At 46.4% G+C, this 22,636-nt stretch overlaps 1 protein-coding gene across 1 annotated transcript in view; it reads right to left on the reverse strand.

Annotated features, from left to right (window-relative positions):
- neto1l (neuropilin (NRP) and tolloid (TLL)-like 1, like) overlaps positions 1–22,636 on the reverse strand; it is a 1,080,460-nt gene that overhangs the window by 769,585 nt on the left and 288,239 nt on the right. The gene's annotated exons all lie outside the window — the stretch shown is intronic.

Here is a 22,636-nt window from a genome sequence, read left to right on the forward strand (position 1 = left end):
CAGGGAGAAAAAAGTGGGAGTTTCACCGTTTGACACAGGGAGGTGAGAGTGGGTGTTTCACTGTTTGCCTCATGGAGATGAGAGCCGGGAATTCCACATTTTGACATAGGGAGATGACTGCCAGGTGTCTCTCAGTTTGACACAGGGAAATGAGAGTGGGACCTTCACAGTGTGAAACAGGGACATGAGAGTGGGATTCTTACAGTTTGACACAGGGAGATAAGAGAGGTTGTTTCACTGTTTGACACAGGGAGATATAAGTGCGGGTTTCACCGTTTGACACTGGGTGATCAGAGTGGATGTTTCACTGTTTGACACAGGGGGATGAGAGCCGGGAATTTCAAAGTTTGACACAGGGAGATGAGAGTGGGAGTTTCACAGTTTGACACAGGAAGATGAGAGGGAGCTTCACAGTTTGATACAGAGAAATGAGACTAGGAGTTTCACAGTTTGACAGTGGTAGATAAAAGTGGGAGTTTCACCGTTTGACACAGGGAGATGAGAATGGGTGTTTTACTGTTTGACAGACGGAGATGAGAGCCAGGAATTTCACATTTTGACACAGGTAGATGACAGCCAGGTGTCTCACAGTTTGACACAGGGAAATGAGAGTGGGAGTTTCACAGTGTGATACAGGGACATGAGAGTGGGATTCTCAAATCTTGGCACAGGGAGATGAGAGTGGGAGTTTCACAATTTGACGCAAGGAGATGAGAGTATCAGTTTCACATCTTGACACAGGGAGATGAGAGTGGGAGTTTCACACTTTAACATAGGGAGAGGACAGTGGGAGTTTCACAGTTTGACACAGTAATATGAGAGCGGGATTTTCCGAGTTTGACACAGGGGAGATGAGAGTGGGAGTTTCACAATTTGATGTAGGGAGTTGAGAGTACCAGTTTCACAGTTTGACACAGGAAGATGAGAGGGAGTTTCACAGTTTGACACAGTAATATGAGAGTGGGAGTTTCCCAGTTTGACACAGTGGGGATGAGAGTGGGAGTTTCACAAATTGATGCAGGGAGTTGAGAGTACCAGTTTCACAGTTTGACACAGGGAGATGACAGTGGGAGTTTCACAATTTGACGCAGGGAGTTGAGAGTACCAGTTTCACAGTTTGATATAAAGAGATGAGACGAGGAGTTTCACAGTTTGACACTTCTAGATGAGAGTGGGTGTTTCACTGTTTGACACAGGGAGATAAAAGTGAGGATTCACAGTTTGACACAGGGTGATCAGAGTGGATGTTTCAATGTTTGACACAGGGGGATGACAGCCGGGAATTTCACAGTTTGACACAGGGAGATGAGAGTGGGAGTTTCACAGTTTGACACAGGGAGAGGACAGTGGGAGTTTCACAGTTTGACACAGGAATATGAGTGTGGGATTTTCCCAGTTTGACACGGGGGAGATGAGAGTTGGAGTTTCACAATTTGATGTAGGGAGTTGAGACTACCAGTTTCACAGTTTGACACAGGAAGATGAGAGGGAGCTTCACAGTTTGATACATGGAGATGAGACTAGGAGTTTCACAGTTTGACAGTGGTAGATGAGACTGGGAGTTTCCCAGTTTGACACAAGGAGAAAAAAGTGGGAGTTTCACCGTTTGACACAGGGAGATGAGAATGGATGTTTCACTGTTTGCCACATGGAGATGAGAGCCGGGAATTCCACATTTTGACACAGGGAGATGACTGCCAGGTGTCTCACAGTTTGACACAGGGAAATGAGAGTGGGAGCTTCACAGTGTGATACAGAGACATGAGAGTGGGATTCTTACAGTTTGACACAGGGAGATAAGAGAGGTTGTTTCACTGTTTGACACAGGGAGATATAAGTGCGGGTTTCAGCGTTTGACACAGGGTGATCAGAGTGGATGTTTCACTGTTTGACACTGGGGGATGAGAGCCGGGAATTTCACAGTTTGACACAGGGAGATGAGAGTGGCAGTTTCACAGTTTGACACAGTAATATGAGAGCGGGAGTTTCCCAGTTTGATACAGAGAAATGAGACTAGGAGTTTCACAGTTTGACAGTGGTAGATAAAAGTGGGAGTTTCACCGTTTGACACAGGGAGATGAGAATGGGTGTTTTACTGTTTGACAGACGGAGATGAGAGCCAGGAATTTCACATTTTGACACAGGTAGATGACAGCCAGGTGTCTCACAGTTTGACACAGGGAAATGAGAGTGGGAGTTTCACAGTGTGATACAGGGACATGAGAGTGGGATTCTCAAATCTTGGCACAGGGAGATGAGAGTGGGAGTTTCACAATTTGACGCAAGGAGATGAGAGTATCAGTTTCACATCTTGACACAGGGAGATGAGAGTGGGAGTTTCACACTTTAACATAGGGAGAGGACAGTGGGAGTTTCACAGTTTGACACAGTAATATGAGAGTGGGATTTTCCGAGTTTGACACAGGGGAGATGAGAGTGGGAGTTTCACAATTTGATGTAGGGAGTTGAGAGTACCAGTTTCACAGTTTGACACAGGAAGATGAGAGGGAGTTTCACAGTTTGACACAGTAATATGAGAGTGGGAGTTTCCCAGTTTGACACAGTGGGGATGAGAGTGGGAGTTTCACAAATTGATGCAGGGAGTTGAGAGTACCAGTTTCACAGTTTGACACAGGGTGATGACAGTGGGAGTTTCACAATTTGACGCAGGGAGTTGAGAGTACCAGTTTCACAGTTTGATATAAAGAGATGAGACGAGGAGTTTCACAGTTTGACACTTCTAGATGAGAGTGGGTGTTTCACTGTTTGACACAGGGAGATAAAAGTGAGGATTCACAGTTTGACACAGGGTGATCAGAGTGGATGTTTCAATGTTTGACACAGGGGGATGACAGCCGGGAATTTCACAGTTTGACACAGGGAGATGAGAGTGGGAGTTTCACAGTTTGACACAGGGAGGGGACAGTGGGAGTTTCACAGTTTGACAGAGGAATATGAGTGTGGGATTTTCCCAGTTTGACACGGGGGAGATGAGAGTTGGAGTTTCACAATTTGATGTAGGGAGTTGAGACTACCAGTTTCACAGTTTGACACAGGAAGATGAGAGGGAGCTTCACAGTTTGATACATGGAGATGAGACTAGGAGTTTCACAGTTTGACAGTGGTAGATGAGACTGGGAGTTTCCCAGTTTGACACAGGGAGAAAAAAGTGGGAGTTTCACCGTTTGACACAGGGAGATGAGAATGGATGTTTCACTGTTTGCCACATGGAGATGAGAGCCGGGAATTCCATATTTTGACACAGGGAGATGGCTGCCAGGTGTCTCACAGTTTGACACAGGGAAATGAGAGTGGGAGCTTCACAGTGTGATACAGAGACATGAGAGTGGGATTCTTACAGTTTGACACAGGGAGATAAGAGAGGTTGTTTCACTGTTTGACACAGGGAGATATAAGTGCGGGTTTCAGCGTTTGACACAGGGTGATCAGAGTGGATGTTTCACTGTTTGACACTGGGGGATGAGAGCCGGGAATTTCACAGTTTGACACAGGGAGATGAGAGTGGCAGTTTCACAGTTTGACACAGTAATATGAGAGCGGGAGTTTCCCAGTTTGACACAGTGGAGATGAGAGTGGGAGTTTCACAAATTGATGCAGGGAGTTGAGAGTACCAATTTCACAGGTTGACTCAGGGAGATGAGAGTGGGAGTTACACAAGTTGACACGGGGATGAGAGCCGGAAATTTCACAGTTTGACACAGGGAGATGAGAGTGGGAGTTTCACAGTTTGACACAGGAAGATGAGGGAGCTTCACAGTTTGAAATAGGGAGATGAGACTAGGAGTTTCACAGTTTGACACTACTGGATGAGAGTGAGAGTTTCACAGTTTGACACAGGGAGATACAAGTGGGGGTTTCACCGTTTGACACAGGGAGAGGACAGTGGGAGTTTCACAGTTTGACACAGTAATATGAGAGTGGTTGTTTCCCTGTTTGACAGAGGGAGATGAGAGCCAGGAATTTCACATTTTGACACAGGGAGATGACAGCCAGGTGTCTCACACTTTGACACAGGGAAATGAGAGTGGGAGTTTCACAGTGTGATACAGGGACATGAGAGTGGGATTCTCAAATTTTGGCACAGGGAGATGAGAGTGGGCGTTTCACAATTTGAGGCAGGGAGATGAGAGTGGGAGTTTCACAGTTTGACACGGGGAGAGGACAGTGGGAGTTTCACAGTTTGACACAGTAATATGAGAGTGGGATTTTCCCAGTTTGACACAGGGGAGATGAGAGTTGGAGTTTCACAATTTGATGAAGGGAGTTGAGAGTACCAGTTTCACATTTTGACACAGGGAGATGACAGCCAGGTGTCTCACACTTTGACACAGGGAAATGAGAGTGGGAGTTTCACAGTGTGATACAGGGACATGAGAGTGGGATTCTCAAATTTTGGCACAGGGAGATGAGAGTGGGCGTTTCACAATTTGAGGCAGGGAGATGAGTGTGGGAGTTTCACAGTTTGACACAGGGAGAGGACAGTGGGAGTTTCACAGTTTGACACAGTAATATGAGAGTGGGATTTTCTCAGTTTGACACAGGGGAGATGAGAGTGGGAGTTTCACAATTTGATGTAGGGAGTTGAGAGTACCAGTTTCACAGTTTGACACAAGAAGATGAGAGGGAGCTTCACAGTTTGATACAGGTAGATGAGATGAGGAGTTTCACAGTTTGACAGTGGTAGATAAAAGTGGGAGTTTCACCGTTTGACACAGGGAGATGAGAGTGGGTGTTTTACTGTTTGACAGACGGAGATGAGAGCCAGGAATTTCACATTTTGACACAGGTAGTTGACAGCCAGGTGTCTCACAGTTTGACACAGGGAAATGAGAGTGCGAGTTTCACAGTGTGATACAGGGACATGAGAGTGGGATTCTCAAATTTTGGCACAGGGAGATGAGAGTGGGAGTTTCACACTTTGACATAGGGAGAGGACAGTGGGAGTTTCCCAGTTTGACACAGGGAGATAAAATTGGGCGTTGCACTGTTTCACACAGGGAGATGATAGGGAGCTTCATAGTTTGATACAGGGAGATGAGACTAGGAGTATCACCGTTTGACACTGCTAGATGATAGTGGGAGTTTCACAGTTTGACACAGGGAGATAAAAGTGGGGGTTTCAAAGTTTGACTCAGGGAGATGAGAGTGGGTCTTTCACTGTTTGACACAGGGAGATGAGAGCCGCGAATTTCACATTTTGAATCAGGGAGATGACAGCCAGGAGTCTCACAGTTTGACACAGGGAGATGAGACTAGGATTTTCACAGTTTGACAGTGGTTGATGAGAGTGGGAGTTTCACAGTTTGACACAGTAATATGAGAGCGGGAGTTTCCCAGTTTGACACAGTGGAGATGAGAGTGGGAGTTTCACAAATTGATGCAGGGAGTTGAGAGTACCAATTTCACAGGTTGACACAGGGAGATGAGAGTGGGAGTTTCACAAGTTGACACAGGGGGATGAGAGCCGGGAATTTCACAGTTGTCACAGGGAGATGAGAGTGGGAGTTTCACAGTTTGACACAGGAAGATGAGGGAGCTTCACTGTTTGAAAGAGGGAGATGAGACTAGGAGTTTCACAGTTTGACACTACTAGATGAGAGTGAGAGTTTCACAGTTTGACACAGGGAGATAAAAGTGGGGGTTTCACCGTTTGACACAGGGAGAGGACAGTGGGAGTTTCACAGTTTGACACAGTAATATGAGAGTGGTTGTTTCCCTGTTTGACAGAGGGAGATGAAAGCCTGGAATTTCACATTTTGACACAGTGAGATGACAGCCAGGTGTCTCACACTTTGAAACAGGGAAATGAGAGTGGTAGTTTCACAGTGTGATACAGGGACATGAGAGTGGGATTCTCAAATTTTGGCACAGGGAGATGAGAGTGGGCGTTTCACAATTTGAGGCAGGGAGATGAGAGTGGGAGTTTCACAGTTTGACACAGTAATATGAGAGTGGGATTTTCCCAGTTTGACACAGGGGAGATGAGAGTTGGAGTTTCACAATTTGATGTAGGGAGTTGAGAGTACCAGTTTCACAGTTTGACACAGGAAGATGAGAGGGAGCTTCACAGTTTGATACAGGTAGATGAGACTAGGAGTTTCACAGTTTGACACTTCTAGATGAGAGTGGGAGTTTCCCAGTTTGACACAGGGAGATGAGAGGGAGCTTCACAGTTTGATACAGGGAGATGAGACTAGGAGTTACACAGTTTGACAGTGGTCGATGAGAGTGGGAGTTTCACAGTTTGACACAGGGAGATAAAAGTGCGGGTTTCACCGTTTGACACAGGGAGATGAGAGTGGGTGTTTCACTGTTTGGCACAGGGAGATAAAAGTGCGGGTTTCACCGTTTGACACAGGCTGATCAGAGTGGATGTTTCAATGTTTGACACAGGGGGATGAGAGTGGGAGTTTCACAGTTTGACACTGGAAGATGAGGGGGAGCTTCACAGTTTGATATAGAGAGATGAGACTAGGAGTTTCATAGTTTGACACTTCTAGATTAGAGTGGGAGTTTCACAGTTTGACACAGGGAGGTAAAAGTGGGAGTTTCACCGTTTGACACAGGGAGATGAGAGTGGGTGTTTCACTGTTTGACAGACGGAGATGAGAGCCGGGAATTTCACATTTTGACACAGGGAGATATAAGCCCGGTGTCTCACAGTTTGACACAGGGAAATGAGAGTGCGAGTTTCACAGTGTGATACAGGGACATGAGAGTGGGATTCTCAAATTTTGGCACAGGGAGATGAGAGTGGGAGTTTCACACTTTGACATAGGGAGAGGACAGTGGGAGTTTCCCAGTTTGACACAGGGAGATAAAATTGGGCGTTGCACTGTTTCACACAGGGAGATGATAGGGAGCTTCATAGTTTGATACAGGGAGATGAGACTAGGAGTATCACAGTTTGACACTGCTAGATGATAGTGGGAGTTTCACAGTTTGACACAGGGAGATAAAAGTGGGGGTTTCAAAGTTTGACTCAGGGAGATGAGAGTGGGTCTTTCACTGTTTGACACAGGGAGATGAGAGCCGCGAATTTCACATTTTGAATCAGGGAGATGACAGCCAGGAGTCTCACAGTTTGACACAGGGAGATGAGACTAGGATTTTCACAGTTTGACAGTGGTTGATGAGAGTGGGAGTTTCACAGTTTGACACAGTAATATGAGAGCGGGAGTTTCCCAGTTTGACACAGTGGAGATGAGAGTGGGAGTTTCACAAATTGATGCAGGGAGTTGAGAGTACCAATTTCACAGGTTGACACAGGGAGATGAGAGTGGGAGTTTCACAAGTTGACACAGGGGGATGAGAGCCGGGAATTTCACAGTTGTCACAGGGAGATGAGAGTGGGAGTTTCACAGTTTGACACAGGAAGATGAGGGAGCTTCACTGTTTGAAAGAGGGAGATGAGACTAGGAGTTTCACAGTTTGACACTACTAGATGAGAGTGAGAGTTTCACAGTTTGACACAGGGAGATAAAAGTGGGGGTTTCACCGTTTGACACAGGGAGAGGACAGTGGGAGTTTCACAGTTTGACACAGTAATATGAGAGTGGTTGTTTCCCTGTTTGACAGAGGGAGATGAAAGCCTGGAATTTCACATTTTGACACAGTGAGATGACAGCCAGGTGTCTCACACTTTGAAACAGGGAAATGAGAGTGGTAGTTTCACAGTGTGATACAGGGACATGAGAGTGGGATTCTCAAATTTTGGCACAGGGAGATGAGAGTGGGCGTTTCACAATTTGAGGCAGGGAGATGAGAGTGGGAGTTTCACAGTTTGACACAGTAATATGAGAGTGGGATTTTCCCAGTTTGACACAGGGGAGATGAGAGTTGGAGTTTCACAATTTGATGTAGGGAGTTGAGAGTACCAGTTTCACAGTTTGACACAGGAAGATGAGAGGGAGCTTCACAGTTTGATACAGGTAGATGAGACTAGGAGTTTCACAGTTTGACACTTCTAGATGAGAGTGGGAGTTTCCCAGTTTGACACAGGGAGATGAGAGGGAGCTTCACAGTTTGATACAGGGAGATGAGACTAGGAGTTACACAGTTTGACAGTGGTCGATGAGAGTGGGAGTTTCACAGTTTGACACAGGGAGATAAAAGTGCGGGTTTCACCGTTTGACACAGGGAGATGAGAGTGGGTGTTTCACTGTTTGGCACAGGGAGATAAAAGTGCGGGTTTCACCGTTTGACACAGGCTGATCAGAGTGGATGTTTCAATGTTTGACACAGGGGGATGAGAGTGGGAGTTTCACAGTTTGACACTGGAAGATGAGGGGGAGCTTCACAGTTTGATATAGAGAGATGAGACTAGGAGTTTCATAGTTTGACACTTCTAGATTAGAGTGGGAGTTTCACAGTTTGACACAGGGAGGTAAAAGTGGGAGTTTCACCGTTTGACACAGGGAGATGAGAGTGGGTGTTTCACTGTTTGACAGACGGAGATGAGAGCCGGGAATTTCACATTTTGACACAGGGAGATATAAGCCCGGTGTCTCACAGTTTGACACAGGGAAATGAGAGTGCGAGTTTCACAGTGTGATACAGGGACATGAGAGTGGGATTCTCAAATTTTGGCACAGGGAGATGAGAGTGGGAGTTACACAATTTGTCGCCGGGAGATGAGACTACCAGTTTCACAGCTTGACACAGGGAGATGAGAGTGGGAGTTTCACACTTTGACAGAGGGAGAGGACAGTGGGAGTTTCACAGTTTGACACAGTAATATGAGAGTGGGATTTTCCGAGTTTGACACAGGGGAGATGAGAGTGGGAGTTTCACAATTTGATGTAGGGAGTTGAGAGTACCAGTTTCACAGTTTGACACAGGAAGATGAGAGGGAGCTTCACAGTTTGATACAGGGAGATGAGACTAGGAGTTTCAAAGTTTGTCAGTGGTCGATGAGAGTGGGAGTTTCCCAGTTTGACACAGGGAGATAAAAGTGGGCGTTGCACTGTTTCACACAGGGAGATGATAGGGAGCTTCATAGTTTGATACAGGGAGATGAGACTAGGAGTATCACAGTTTGACACTGCTAGATGATAGTGGGAGTTTCACAGTTTGACACAGGGAGATAAAAGTGAGGGTTTCAAAGTTTGACTCAGGGAGATGAGAGTGGGTCTTTCACTGTTTGACACAGGGAGATGAGAGCCGCGAATTTCACATTTTGAATCAGGGAGATGACAGCCAGGAGTCTCACAGTTTGACACAGGGAGATGAGACTAGGATTTTCACAGTTTGACAGTGGTAGATGAGAGTGGGAGTTTCACAGTTTGACACAGTAATATGAGAGCGGGAGTTTCCCAGTTTGACACAGTGGAGATGAGAGTGGGAGTTTCACAAATTGATGCAGGGAGTTGAGAGTACAAATTTCACAGGTTGACACAGGGAGATGAGAGTGGGAGTTTCACAAGTTGACACAGGGGGATGAGAGCCAGGAATTTCACAGTTTGTCACAGGGAGATGAGAGTGGGAGTTTCACAGTTTGACACAGGAAGATGAGGTAGCTTCACCGTTTGAAAGAGGGAGATGAGACTAGGAGTTTCACAGTTTGACACTACTAGATGAGAGTGAAAGTTTCACAGTTTGACACAGGGAGATAAAAGTGGGGGTTTCACCGTTTGACACAGGGAGAGGACAGTGGGAGTTTCACAGTTTGACACAGTAATATGAGAGTGGTTGTTTCCCTGTTTGACAGAGGGAGATGAAAGACTTGAATTTTACATTTTGACACAGGGAGATGACAGCCAGGTGTCTCACACTTTGAAACAGGGAAATGAGAGTGGTAGTTTCACAGTGTGATACAGGGACATGAGAGTGGGATTCTCAAATTTTGGCACAGGGAGATGAGAGTGGGCGTTTCACAATTTGAGGCAGGGAGATGAGAGTGGGAGTTTCACAGTTTGACACAGTAATATGAGAGTGGGATTTTCCCAGTTTGACACAGGGGAGATGAGAGTTGGAGTTTCACAATTTGATGTAGGGAGTTGAGAGTACCAGTTTCACAGTTTGACACAGGAAGATGAGAGGGAGCTTCACAGTTTGATACAGGTAGATGAGACTAGGAGTTTCACAGTTTGACACTTCTAGATGAGAGTGGGAGTTTCCCAGTTTGACACAGGGAGATGAGAGGGAGCTTCACAGTTTGATACAGGGAGATGAGACTAGGAGTTACACAGTTTGACAGTGGTCGATGAGAGTGGGAGTTTCACAGTTTGACACAGGGAGATAAAAGTGCGGGTTTCACCGTTTGACACAGGGAGATGAGAGTGGGTGTTTCACTGTTTGGCACAGGGAGATAAAAGTGCGGGTTTCACCGTTTGACACAGGCTGATCAGAGTGGATGTTTCAATGTTTGACACAGGGGGATGAGAGTGGGAGTTTCACAGTTTGACACTGGAAGATGAGGGGGAGCTTCGCAGTTTGATATAGAGAGATGAGACTAGGAGTTTCACAGTTTGACACTTCTAGATTAGAGTGGGAGTTTCACCGTTTGACACAGGGAGGTAAAAGTGGGAGTTTCACGTTTGACACAGGGAGATGAGATTGGGTGTTTCACTGTTTGACAGACGGAGATGAGAGCCGGGAATTTCACATTTTGACACAGGGAGATGACAGCCCGGTGTCTCACAGTTTGACACAGGGAAATGAGAGTGGGATTCTCAAATTTTGGCACAGGCAGATGAGAGTGGGAGTTACACAATTTGTCGCCGGGAGATGAGAGTACCAGTTTCACAGCTTGACACAGGGAGATGAGAGTGGGATTTTTTCACTTTGACACAGGGAGAAGACAATGGGAGTTTCACAGTTTGACACAGTAATATGAGAGTGGGGTTTTCAGAGTTTGACACAGGGGAGATGAGAGTGGGAGTTTCACAATTTGATGTAGGGAGTTGAGAGTACCAGTTTCACAGTTTGATACAGGGAGATGAGACTCGGAGTTTCACAGTTTGACACTGCTAGATGATAGTGGGAGTTTCACAATTTGACACAGGGAGATAAAAGTGGGCGTTTCACCGTTTGACACAGGGAGATGAGAGTGGGTGTTTCACTGTTTGACAGACGGAGATGAGATTGGGAGTTTCACAGTTTGACACAGTAATATGAGAGTGGGATTTTCCGAGTTTGACACAGGGGAGATGAGAGTGGGAGTTTCACAATTTGATGTAGGGAGTTGAGAGTACCAGTTTCACAGTTTGACACAGGAAGATGAGAGGGAGTTTCACAGTTTGACACAGTAATATGAGAGTGGGAGTTTCCCAGTTTGACACAGTGGGGATGAGAGTGAGAGTTTCACAAATTGATGCAGGGAGTTGAGAGTACCAGTTTCACAGTTTGACACAGGGAGATGACAGTGGGAGTTTCACAATTTGACGCAGGGAGTTGAGAGTACCAGTTTCACAGTTTGATATAAAGAGATGAGACTAGGAGTTTCACAGTTTGACACTTCTAGATGAGAGTGGGTGTTTCACTGTTTGACACAGGGAGATAAAAGTGAGGATTCACCGTTTGACACAGGGTGATCAGAGTGGATGTTTCAATGTTTGACACAGGGGGATGACAGCCGGGAATTTCACAGTTTGACACAGGGAGATGAGAGTGGGAGTTTCACAGTTTGACACAGGAAGATGAGAGGGAGCTTAACAGTTTGATACAGGGAGATGAGACTAGGAGTTTCACAGTTTGACACTTCTAGATGAGAGTGGGAGTTTCACAGTTTGACACAGGGAAATAAAAGTGGGAGTTTCACCGTTTGACACAGGGAGATGAGAGTGGGTGTTTCACAGTTTGACACAGGGAGATGAGAGTGGGAGTTTCACAGATTGACACAGGGAGATGAGAGGGAGCTTCACAGTTGATACAGGGAGATGGGACTAGGACTTACACAGTTTGACAGTGGTCGATGAGAGTGGGAGTTTCACAGTTTGACACAGGGAGATAAAAGTGCGGGTTTCACCGTTTGACACAAAGAGATGAGAATGGGTGTTTCACTGTTTGGCACAGGGAGATAAAAGTGCGGGTTTCACCGTTTGACACAGGGTGATCAGAGTGGATGTTTCAATGTTTGACACAGGGGGATGAGAGTGGGAGTTTCACAGTTTGACACTGGAAGATGAGGGGGAGCTTCACAGTTTGATATAGAGTGATGAGACTAGGAGTTTCACAGTTTGACACTTCTAGATTAGAGTGGGAGTTTCACAGTTTGACACAGGGAGGTAAAAGTGGGAGTTTCACCGTTTGACACAGGGAGATGAGAGTGGGTGTTTCACTGTTTGACAGACGGAGATGAGAGCCGGGAATTTCACGTTTTCACACAGGGAGATGACAGCCCGGTGTCTCACAGTTTGACACAGGGAAATGAGAGTGCGAGTTTCACAGTGTGATACAGGGACATGAGAGTGGGATTCTCAAATTTTGGCACAAGCAGATGAGAGTGGGAGTTACACAATTTGTCGCCGGGAGATGAGAGTACCAGTTTCACAGCTTGACACAGGGAGATGAGAGTGGGAGTTTCACACATTGACACAGGGAGAGGACAGTGGGAGTTTCACAGTTTGACACAGTAATATGAGAGTGGGGTTTTCAGAGTTTGACACAGGGGAGATGAGAGTGGGAGTTTCACAATTTGATGTAGGGAGTTGAGAGTTCCAGTTTCACAGTTTGATACAGGGAGATGAGACTAGGAGTTTCACAGTTTGACACTGCTAGATGATAGTGGGAGATTCACAGTTTGACACAGGGCGATAAAAGTGGGGGTTTCAAAGTTTGACACAGGGAGATGAGAGTGGGTGTTTCACTGATTGACACTGGGAGATGAGAGCCGCGAATTTCACATTTTGAATCAGGGAGATGACAGCCAGGAGTCTCACAGTTTGACACAGGGAGATGAGACTAGGAGTTTCACAGTTTGACAGTGGTAAATGAGAGTGGGTGTTTCACAGTTTGACACAGCATTATGAGAGTGGGAGTTTCCCAGTTTGACACAGGGGAGATGAGAGTGCTAATTTCACAAATTGATGCAGGGAGTTGAGAGTACCAGTTTCACAGTTTGACACAGTAATATGAGACTGGGATTTTCCAAGTTTGACACAGGGGAGTTGAGAGTACCAGTTTCACAGTTTGACACAGGGAGATGAGAGTGGGAGTTTCACAGATTGACACAGGGAGATGAGAGGGAGCTTCACAGTTTGATACAGATAGATAAGACTAGGAGTTACACAGTTTTACAGTGGTCGATGAGAGTGGGAGTTTCACAGTTTGACACAGGGAGATAAAAGTGCGGGTTTCACCGTTTGACACAGGGAGATGAGAGTGGGTGTTTCACTGTTTGACACAGGGAGATAAAAGTGCGGGTTTCACCGTTTGACACAGGGTGATCAGAGTGGATGTTTCAATGTTTGACACAGGGGGATGAGAGTGGGAGTTTCACAGTTTGACACTGGAAGATGAGGGAGAGCTTCACAGTTTGACACAGTAATATGAGAGAGGGAGTTTCCCAGTTTGACACAGTGGAGATGAGAGTGGGAGTTTCACAAATTGATGCAGGGAGTTGAGAGTACCAGTTTCACAGTTTGACACCGGGAGATGACAGTGGGAGTTTCACAATTTGACGCAGGGAGTTGAGAGTTCCAGTTTCACAGTTTGACACAGGGAGATGAGAGTGGAAGTTTCACAGATTGACACAGGGAGATGAGAGGGAGCTTCACAGATTGATACAGGGAGATGAGACTAGGAGTTACACAGTTTGACAGTGATCGATGAGAGTGGGAGATTCACAGTTTGACACAGGGAGATAAAAGTGCGGGTTTCATCGTTTGACACAGGGAGATGAGAGTGGGTGTTTCACTGTTTGACACAGGGAGATAAAAGTGCGGGTTTCACCATTTGAAACAGGGTGATCAGAGTGGAAGTTTCAATGTTTGACACAAGGGGATGAGAGCCTGGAATTTCACAGTTTGACACTGGGAGATGAGACTAGGAGTTTCACAGTTTGACACTACTAGATGAGAGTGGGAGTTTCACAGTTTGACACAGGGAGATAAAAGTAGGGGTTTCACCATTTGACACAGGGAGATGAGAGTGGGTGTTTCACTGTTTGACAGACGGAGATGAGAGCCTGGAATTTCACATTTTGAACAGGGAGATGACAGCCAGGTTTCTCACAGTTTGACACAGGGTAATGAGAGTGGGAGTTTCACAGTGTGATACAGGGACATGAGAGTGGGATTCTCAAATTTTGGCACAGGGAGATGAGAGTGGGAGTTTCACAATTTGACGCAGGGAGATGAGAGTGGGAGTTTCACAGTTTCACACAGGGAGAGGACAGTGGGAGTTTCACAGTTTGACACAGTAATACGAGAGTGGGATGTTCCCAGTTTGACACAGGGGTGATGAGAGTTGGAGTTTCACAATTTGATGTAGGGAGTTGAGAGTACCAGTTTCACAGTTTGACACAGGAAGATGAGAGGGAGCTTCACAGTTTGATACAGGGAGATGAGACTCGGAGTTTCACAGTTTGACAGTGGTAGATGAGAGTGGGTGTTTCACAGTTTGACACAGGGAGATAAATTTGTGCGTTTCACCGTTTGACACAGGCAGATGAGAATGGGGGTTTCACTGTTTGACACAGGGAGAGGAGAGTGGGAGTTTCACAGTTTGACACAGGGAGATAAAAGTGGGGATTTCACCGTTTGACACAGGGAGATGAGAGTGGGTGTTTCACTGTTTGATACAGGAAAATGAGATTGGGTGATTCAAAGTTTGACAGAGGGAGATGAGAACTGGGAGTTTCACTGTTTGACATAGGGAGATGAGAGTGGGGGTTTCACACTTTGACGTAGCGAGATAAGAGTGGTCGTTTCCCAGTTTGACACAGGGAGATGTGAAGGGGAGGTTCACTGTTTGACAATTGGAGATGAGCGTGGGAATTTCACAGTTTGACACCTGGAGTGAGAAAGCCGGGAGTTTCACATTCTGAGACAGGGAGATGAGAATGGGAGGATCACAGTTTGACAGTGGGAGATGAGAGTGGGGTTTCACAGTTTCATGCAGGGAGATGAGAGGAGGAGTTTCACAGTTTGACACAGTGAGATGAGGGGGAGGTTCACATTTTGATACAGAGGGATGGGAATGGGAGTTTCAGAGTTTGACACTGGGGGAGGAAAGTAGGAGTCTCAGTTTGACACAGGGAGATGAAAGTGGGAGATTCCCAGTTTGACGCAGGGAGATGAGAGTGTGTTGTTCACTGTTTGACACAGGGGGAAGAGAGCCGGGAATTTCAGAGTTTGACACAGGGAGATGAGAAGGGGAGGTTCACAGTTTAACACAGGGAGAGGAGAGTGGGAGTTTCACAGTTTGACAGTGGTAGATGAGAGTGGGAGTTTCCCAGTTTGAGACAGGGCGATAAAAGTGGGCGTTTCAGCGTTTGACACAGGGAGATGACAGCCAGGAGTCTCACAGTTTGACACAGGGAGATGAGAGTGGAATTCTCACAGTTTGACACAGGGAGATGAGAGTGGGAGTTTCACAGTTTGACACAGGGAGATGAGAGCCGGGAATTTCACAGTTTGACATAGGGAGAGGAGAGCAGGGAGTTTCACAGTTTGACAAAGGGAGATGCGATTGGGACTTTTATAGTTTGACACATGGAGATGAGAGTGGGGGTTTCACACTTTGACGTAGCGAGATAAGGTGGTCGTTTCCCAGTTTGACACAGGGAGATGAGAAGGGGAGGTTCACTGTTTGACAGTTGGAGATGAGAGTGGGGTTTCACAGTTTGATGCAAGGAGATGAGAGGACGAGTCTCACAGTTTGACACAGGGAGATGAGTGTGGATGTTTCACAATTTGACACAGGCAGATGAAAGCCGCAAGTTTCACAGTTTGACACATTGAGATGAGAGTGGGAGTTTCACAGTTTGACACAGGGAGATAAAAGTGGGGATTTCACCGATTGACACAGGGAGATGAGAGTGCGTGTTTCACTGTTTGACACAGGGAGATGAGAGCCGGGAATTTCACATTTTGACACAGGGAGATGACAGCCAGGAGTCTCACAGTTTGACACAGGGAGATGAGAGTGGGAGTTTCACAGTGTTATACAGGGAGATGAGAGTGGGATTCTCACAGTTTGACACAGGGAGATGAGAGCTGGGAATTTCACAGTTTGACATAGGGAGATGAGAGCAGGGAATTTCACAGTTTGACACAGGGAGATGTGATTGGGACTTTTACAGTTTGACACATGGAAATGAGAGTGGGAGTTTCACACGTTGACGCAGCAAAATAAGAGTGGTCGTTTCCCAGTTTGACACAGGGGAGATGAGAGTGGGAGTTTCACAATTTGACGCAGGGAGTTGAGAGTACCAGTTTCATAGTTTGACACAGGGAGATGAGAGTGGGAGTTTCACACTTTGACACAGGGAGAGGACAGTGGGAGTTTCACAGTTTGACACAGTAATATGAGAGTGGGATTTTCCGAGTTTGACACAGGGGAGATGAGAGTGGGAGTTTCACAATTTGATGTAGGGAGTTGAGAGTACCAGTTTCACAGTTTGACACAGGAAGATGACAGTGGGAGTTTCACAATTTGACGCAGGGAGTTGAGAGTACCAGTTTCACAGTTTGATATAAAGAGATGAGACTAGGAGTTTCACAGTTTGACACTTCTAGATGAGAGTGGGTGTTTCACTGTTTGACACAGGGAGATAAAAGTGAGGATTCACCGTTTGACACAGGGTGATCAGAGTGGATGTTTCAATGTTTGACACAGGGGGATGACAGCCGGGAATTTCACAGTTTGACACAGGGAGATGAGAGTGGGAGTTTCACAGTTTGACACAGGAAGATGAGAGGGAGCTTAACAGTTTGATACAGGGAGATGAGACTAGGAGTTTCACAGTTTGACACTTCTAGATGAGAGTGGGAGTTTCACAGTTTGACACAGGGAAATAAAAGTGGGAGTTTCACCGTTTGACACAGGGAGATGAGAGTGGGTGTTTCACAGTTTGACACAGGGAGATGAGAGTGGGAGTTTCACAGATTGACACAGGGAGATGAGAGGGAGCTTCACAGTTGATACAGGGAGATGGGACTAGGACTTACACAGTTTGACAGTGGTCGATGAGAGTGGGAGTTTCACAGTTTGACACAGGGAGATAAAAGTGCGGGTTTCACCGTTTGACACAAAGAGATGAGAATGGGTGTTTCACTGTTTGGCACAGGGAGATAAAAGTGCGGGTTTCACCGTTTGACACAGGGTGATCAGAGTGGATGTTTCAATGTTTGACACAGGGGGATGAGAGTGGGAGTTTCACAGTTTGACACTGGAAGATGAGGGGGAGCTTCACAGTTTGATATAGAGTGATGAGACTAGGAGTTTCACAGTTTGACACTTCTAGATTAGAGTGGGAGTTTCACAGTTTGACACAGGGAGGTAAAAGTGGGAGTTTCACCGTTTGACACAGGGAGATGAGAGTGGGTGTTTCACTGTTTGACAGACGGAGATGAGAGCCGGGAATTTCACGTTTTCACACAGGGAGATGACAGCCCGGTGTCTCACAGTTTGACACAGGGAAATGAGAGTGCGAGTTTCACAGTGTGATACAGGGACATGAGAGTGGGATTCTCAAATTTTGGCACAGGCAGATGAGAGTGGGAGTTACACAATTTGTCGCCGGGAGATGAGAGTACCAGTTTCACAGCTTGACACAGGGAGATGAGAGTGGGAGTTTCACACATTGACACAGGGAGAGGACAGTGGGAGTTTCACAGTTTGACACAGTAATATGAGAGTGGGGTTTTCAGAGTTTGACACAGGGGAGATGAGAGTGGGAGTTTCACAATTTGATGTAGGGAGTTGAGAGTTCCAGTTTCACAGTTTGATACAGGGAGATGAGACTAGGAGTTTCACAGTTTGACACTGCTAGATGATAGTGGGAGATTCACAGTTTGACACAGGGCGATAAAAGTGGGGGTTTCAAAGTTTGACACAGGGAGATGAGAGTGGGTGTTTCACTGATTGACACTGGGAGATGAGAGCCGCGAATTTCACATTTTGAATCAGGGAGATGACAGCCAGGAGTCTCACAGTTTGACACAGGGAGATGAGACTAGGAGTTTCACAGTTTGACAGTGGTAGATGAGAGTGGGAGTTTCACAGTTTGACACAGGGAGATGAGAGTGGGAGTTTCACAGTTTGACACAGGGAGATGAGAGCTGGGAATGTCACAGTTTGACACAGGGAGATGAGAGCAGGGAGTTTCGCAGTTTGACACAGGGAGATGCGATAGGGACTTTTATAGTTTGACACATGGAAATGAAAGTGGGAGTTTCACACGTTGACGCAGCGAGATAAGAGTGGCCGTTTCCAAGTTTGACACAGGGGAGATGAGAGTGGGAGTTTCACAATCTGACGCAGGGGGTTGAGAGTACCAGTTTCATAGTTTGACACAGGGAGATGAGAGTGGGAGTTTCACAGTTTGACACAGGGAGAGGACAGTGGGAGTTTCACAGTTTGACACAGTAATATGAGAGTTGGATTTTCCGAGTTTGACACAGGGGAGATGAGAGTGGGAGTTTCACAATTTGATGTAGGGAGTTGAGAGTACCAGTTTCACAGTTTGACACAGGAAGATGAGAGGGAGCTTCACACTTTGATACAGGCAGATGAGACTAGGAGTTTCACAGTTTGACAGTGGTAGATGAGAGTGGGAGTTTCACAGTTTGACACAGGGAGATGAGAGTGGGAGTTTCACAGTTTGACACAGGGAGATGAGAGCTGGGAATGTCACAGTTTGACACAGGGAGATGAGAGCAGGGAGTTTCACAGTTTGACACAGGGAGATGCGATAGGGACTTTTATAGTTTGACACATGGAAATGAAAGTGGGAAATTCACACGTTGACGCAGCGAGTTAAGAGAGGCCGTTTCCAAGTTTGACACAGGGGAGATGAGAGTGGGAGTTTCACAATCTGACGCAGGGGGTTGAGAGTACCAGTTTCACAGTTTGACACAGATAGATGAGAGTGGGAGTTTCACAGATTGACACAGGAAGATGAGAGGGAGCTTCACAGGTTGATACAGGCAGATGAGACTAGTAGTTTCACAGTTTGACAGTGGTAGATGAGAGTGGGAGTTTCACAGTTTGACACAGGAAGATGAGAGGGAGCTTCACAGTTTGATACAGGCAGATGAGACTAGGAGTTTCACAGTTTGACAGTGGTAGATGAGAGTGGGAGTTTCCCAGTTTGACACAGGGAGATAAAAGTGGGCGTTTCACAGTTTGACACAGGAGATGAGAGTGGGTGTTTCACTGTCAGACACAGGGAGATGAGAGCCGGGAATTTCACAGATTGACACAGGGAGATGAGAGTGGGAGTTTCACAGTGTGATACAGGGAGATGAGAGTGTGATTCTCACAGTTTGACACAGGGGAGATGTGAGTGGGAGTTTCACAATTTGACGCAGGGAGATGAGAGTTCCAGTTTCACAGTTTGACACAGGGAGATGAGAGTGGGAGTTTCACAGTTTGACACAGGGAGAGGACAGTGGGAGTTTCACAGTTTGACACAGGGACAGGACAGTTGGAGATTCACAATTTGATGCAGGGAGTTGAGAGTACCAGTTTCACAGTTTGACAAAAGGAAAATGAGAGGGGGCTTCACAGTTGGATACAGGGAGATGAGACAAGGAGTTTCACAGTTTGACACTGCTAGATGAGAGTGGGAGTTTCACAGTTTGACACAGGGAGAGGACAGTGGGAGTTTCACAATTTGATATAGGGAGTTGAGAGTACCAGTTTCACAATTTGACACAGGAAGATGAGAGGGAGCTTCACAGTTTGGTACAGGGAGATGAGACTAGGTGTTTCACAGTTTGACAGTGGTAGATGAGAGTGGGAGTTTCCCAGAATGACACAAGGAGATAAAAGTGGGTGTTTCACCGTTTGACACAGGTAGATGAGAGTGGGGGTTTCACTGTTTGACACAGGGAAAAGAGAGTGGGAGTTTCACAGTTTGACACAGGAATCTGTGAGGGATCTTCACAGTGTGATACAAGGAGATGAGACTATGAGTTTCACAGTTTGACACTGCTAGATGAGAGTGGGAGTTTCACAGTTTGACACAGGGAGATTAAAGTGGGGATTTCAAAGTTTGACACAGGGAGATGAGAGCAGGGAGTTTCACAGTTTGACACAGGGAGATGCGATTGGGAATTTTGTAGTTTGACACATGGAAATAAGAGTGGGAGTTTCACACTTTGACGCAGCGAGATAAGAGTGCTCGTTTCACTGTTTGACACAGGGGGATGAGAGCCGGGAATTTCACAGTTTGACACAGGGAGATGAGAGTGGGTGTTTCACTGTCAGACACAGGGAGATGAGAGCTGGGAATTTCACATTTTGACACAGGGAGATGACAGCCAGGAGTCTCAAAGCTTGACACAGGGAGATGAGAGTGGGAGTTTCACAGTGTGATAAAGGGATATGAGATTGGGATTCTCACAGTTTGACACAGGGGCGATGAGAGTGGGAGTTTCACAATTTGACGCAGGGAGATGAGAGTACCAGTTTCACAGTTTGACACAGGGAGAGGACAGTGGGAGTTTCACAGTTTGACACAGGGACAGGACAGTGGGAGTTTCACACAGTTTGACACAGGAAGATGAGAGGGAGCTTCACAGTTTGATACAGGTAGATGAGACTAGGAGTTTCACAATTTGACACTTCTAGATGAGAGTGGAAGTTTCCCAGTTTGACACAGGGAGATGAGAGGGAGCTTCACAGTTTGATACAGGGAGATGAGACTAGGAGTTACACAGTTTGACAGTGGTCGATGAGAGTGGGAGTTTCACAGTTTGACACAGGAAGATGAGAGGGAGCTTCACAGTGTGATACAGGGAAATGAGACTATGAGTTTCACAGTTTGACACTGCTAGATGAGAGTGGGAGTTTCACAGTTTGACACAGGGAGATTAAAGTGCGGATTTCAAAGTTTGACAAGGGAGATGAGAGTGGGTGTTTCACTGTTTGATACAGGAAAATGAGATTGGGAGATTCAAAGTTTGACAGTGGGAGATGAGAGCTGGGACTTACACAGTTTGACATAGGGAGATGAGAGCAGGGAATTTCACAGTTTGACACAGGGAGATGCGATTGGGACTTCTATAGTTTGACACATGGAAATGAGAGTGGGAGTTTCACAAGTTGACGCAGCGAGATAAGAGTGGTCGTTTCCCAGTTTGACACAGGGGAGATGAGAGTGGAAGTTTCACAATTTGACGCAGGGAGTTGAGAGTACCAGTTTCACAGTTTGACACAGGGAGATGAGAGTGGGAGTTTCACAGATTGACACAGGGAGAGGATTGTGGGAATTTCACCGTTTGACACAGGAAGATGAGAGGGAGATTCACAGTTTGATACAGGGAGATGAGACTAGGAGTTTCACAGTTTGGCAGTGGTAGATGAGAGTGGGAGTTTCACAGTTTGACACAGGGAGATAAAAGTGAGGGTTTCACCGTTTGACACAGGTTGATCAGAGTGGATGTTTCACGGGTTGACACAGTGGGATGACAGACGGGAATTTCACAGATTGACACAGGGAGATGAGAGTGGGTGCTTCACTGTCTGACACAGGGAGATGAGAGCCGGAAATTTCACAGTTTGACACAGGGAGATGAGAGTGGGAGTTTCACAGTGTGACACAGGGAGTTGATAGTGGGAATCTCACAGTTTGACACAGGGAGGTGAGAGCTGGGAATTTCAGTTTGACACAGGGAGGTCAGAGCAGGGAGTTTCACAGTTTGACACAGGGAGATGCGATTGGGGATTTTATAGTTTGACACATGGAAATGAGAGTGGGAGTTTCACATGTTGACGCAGCGAGATAAGAGTGGTCGTTTCCCAGTTTGACACAGGGGAGATGAGAGTGGGAGTTTCACAATTTGACGCAGGGAGTTGAGAGTACCAGTTTCAAAGTTTGACACAGGGAGATGAGAGTGGGAGTTTCACAGATTATCACAGGTAGAGGAGTCTGGGAGTTTCACAGTTTGACACAGGAAGATGAGAGTAGGAGTTTCACAGTTTGACAGTGGTAGATGCGAGTGGGAATTTCACAGTTTGACACAGGGAGATAAAAGTGAGGGTTTCACCGTTTGTCACAGGGTGATCAGAGTGGATGTTTCACTGTTTTACATAGGGGGATGAGAGCCGGGAATTTCACATTGTGACACAGGGAGATGACAGCCAGGAGTCTCACAGATTGACACAGGGAGATGAGAGTGGGAGTTTCACAGTGTGATACAGGGAGATGAGAGTGGGATTCTCACAGTTTGACACAGGGGAGATGAGAGTGGGATTTTCACAATTTTACGCAGGGAGATGAGGGTACCAGTTTCACAGTTTGACACAGGGAGATGAGAGTGGGAGTTTCACAGTTTGACACAGGGAGAGGACAGTGGGAGTTTCACAGTTTGACACAGGGAGAGGACAGTGGGAGTTTCACAATTTGGTGCAGGGAGTTGAGAGTACCAGTTTCACAGTTTGACACAGGAAGATGAGAGGGAGCTTCACAGTTGGATACAGGGAGATGAGACAAGGAGTTTCA

Source organism: Carcharodon carcharias, chromosome 6, assembly GCF_017639515.1.
Source record: "Carcharodon carcharias isolate sCarCar2 chromosome 6, sCarCar2.pri, whole genome shotgun sequence".
NCBI lineage: Eukaryota > Metazoa > Chordata > Chondrichthyes > Lamniformes > Lamnidae > Carcharodon > Carcharodon carcharias.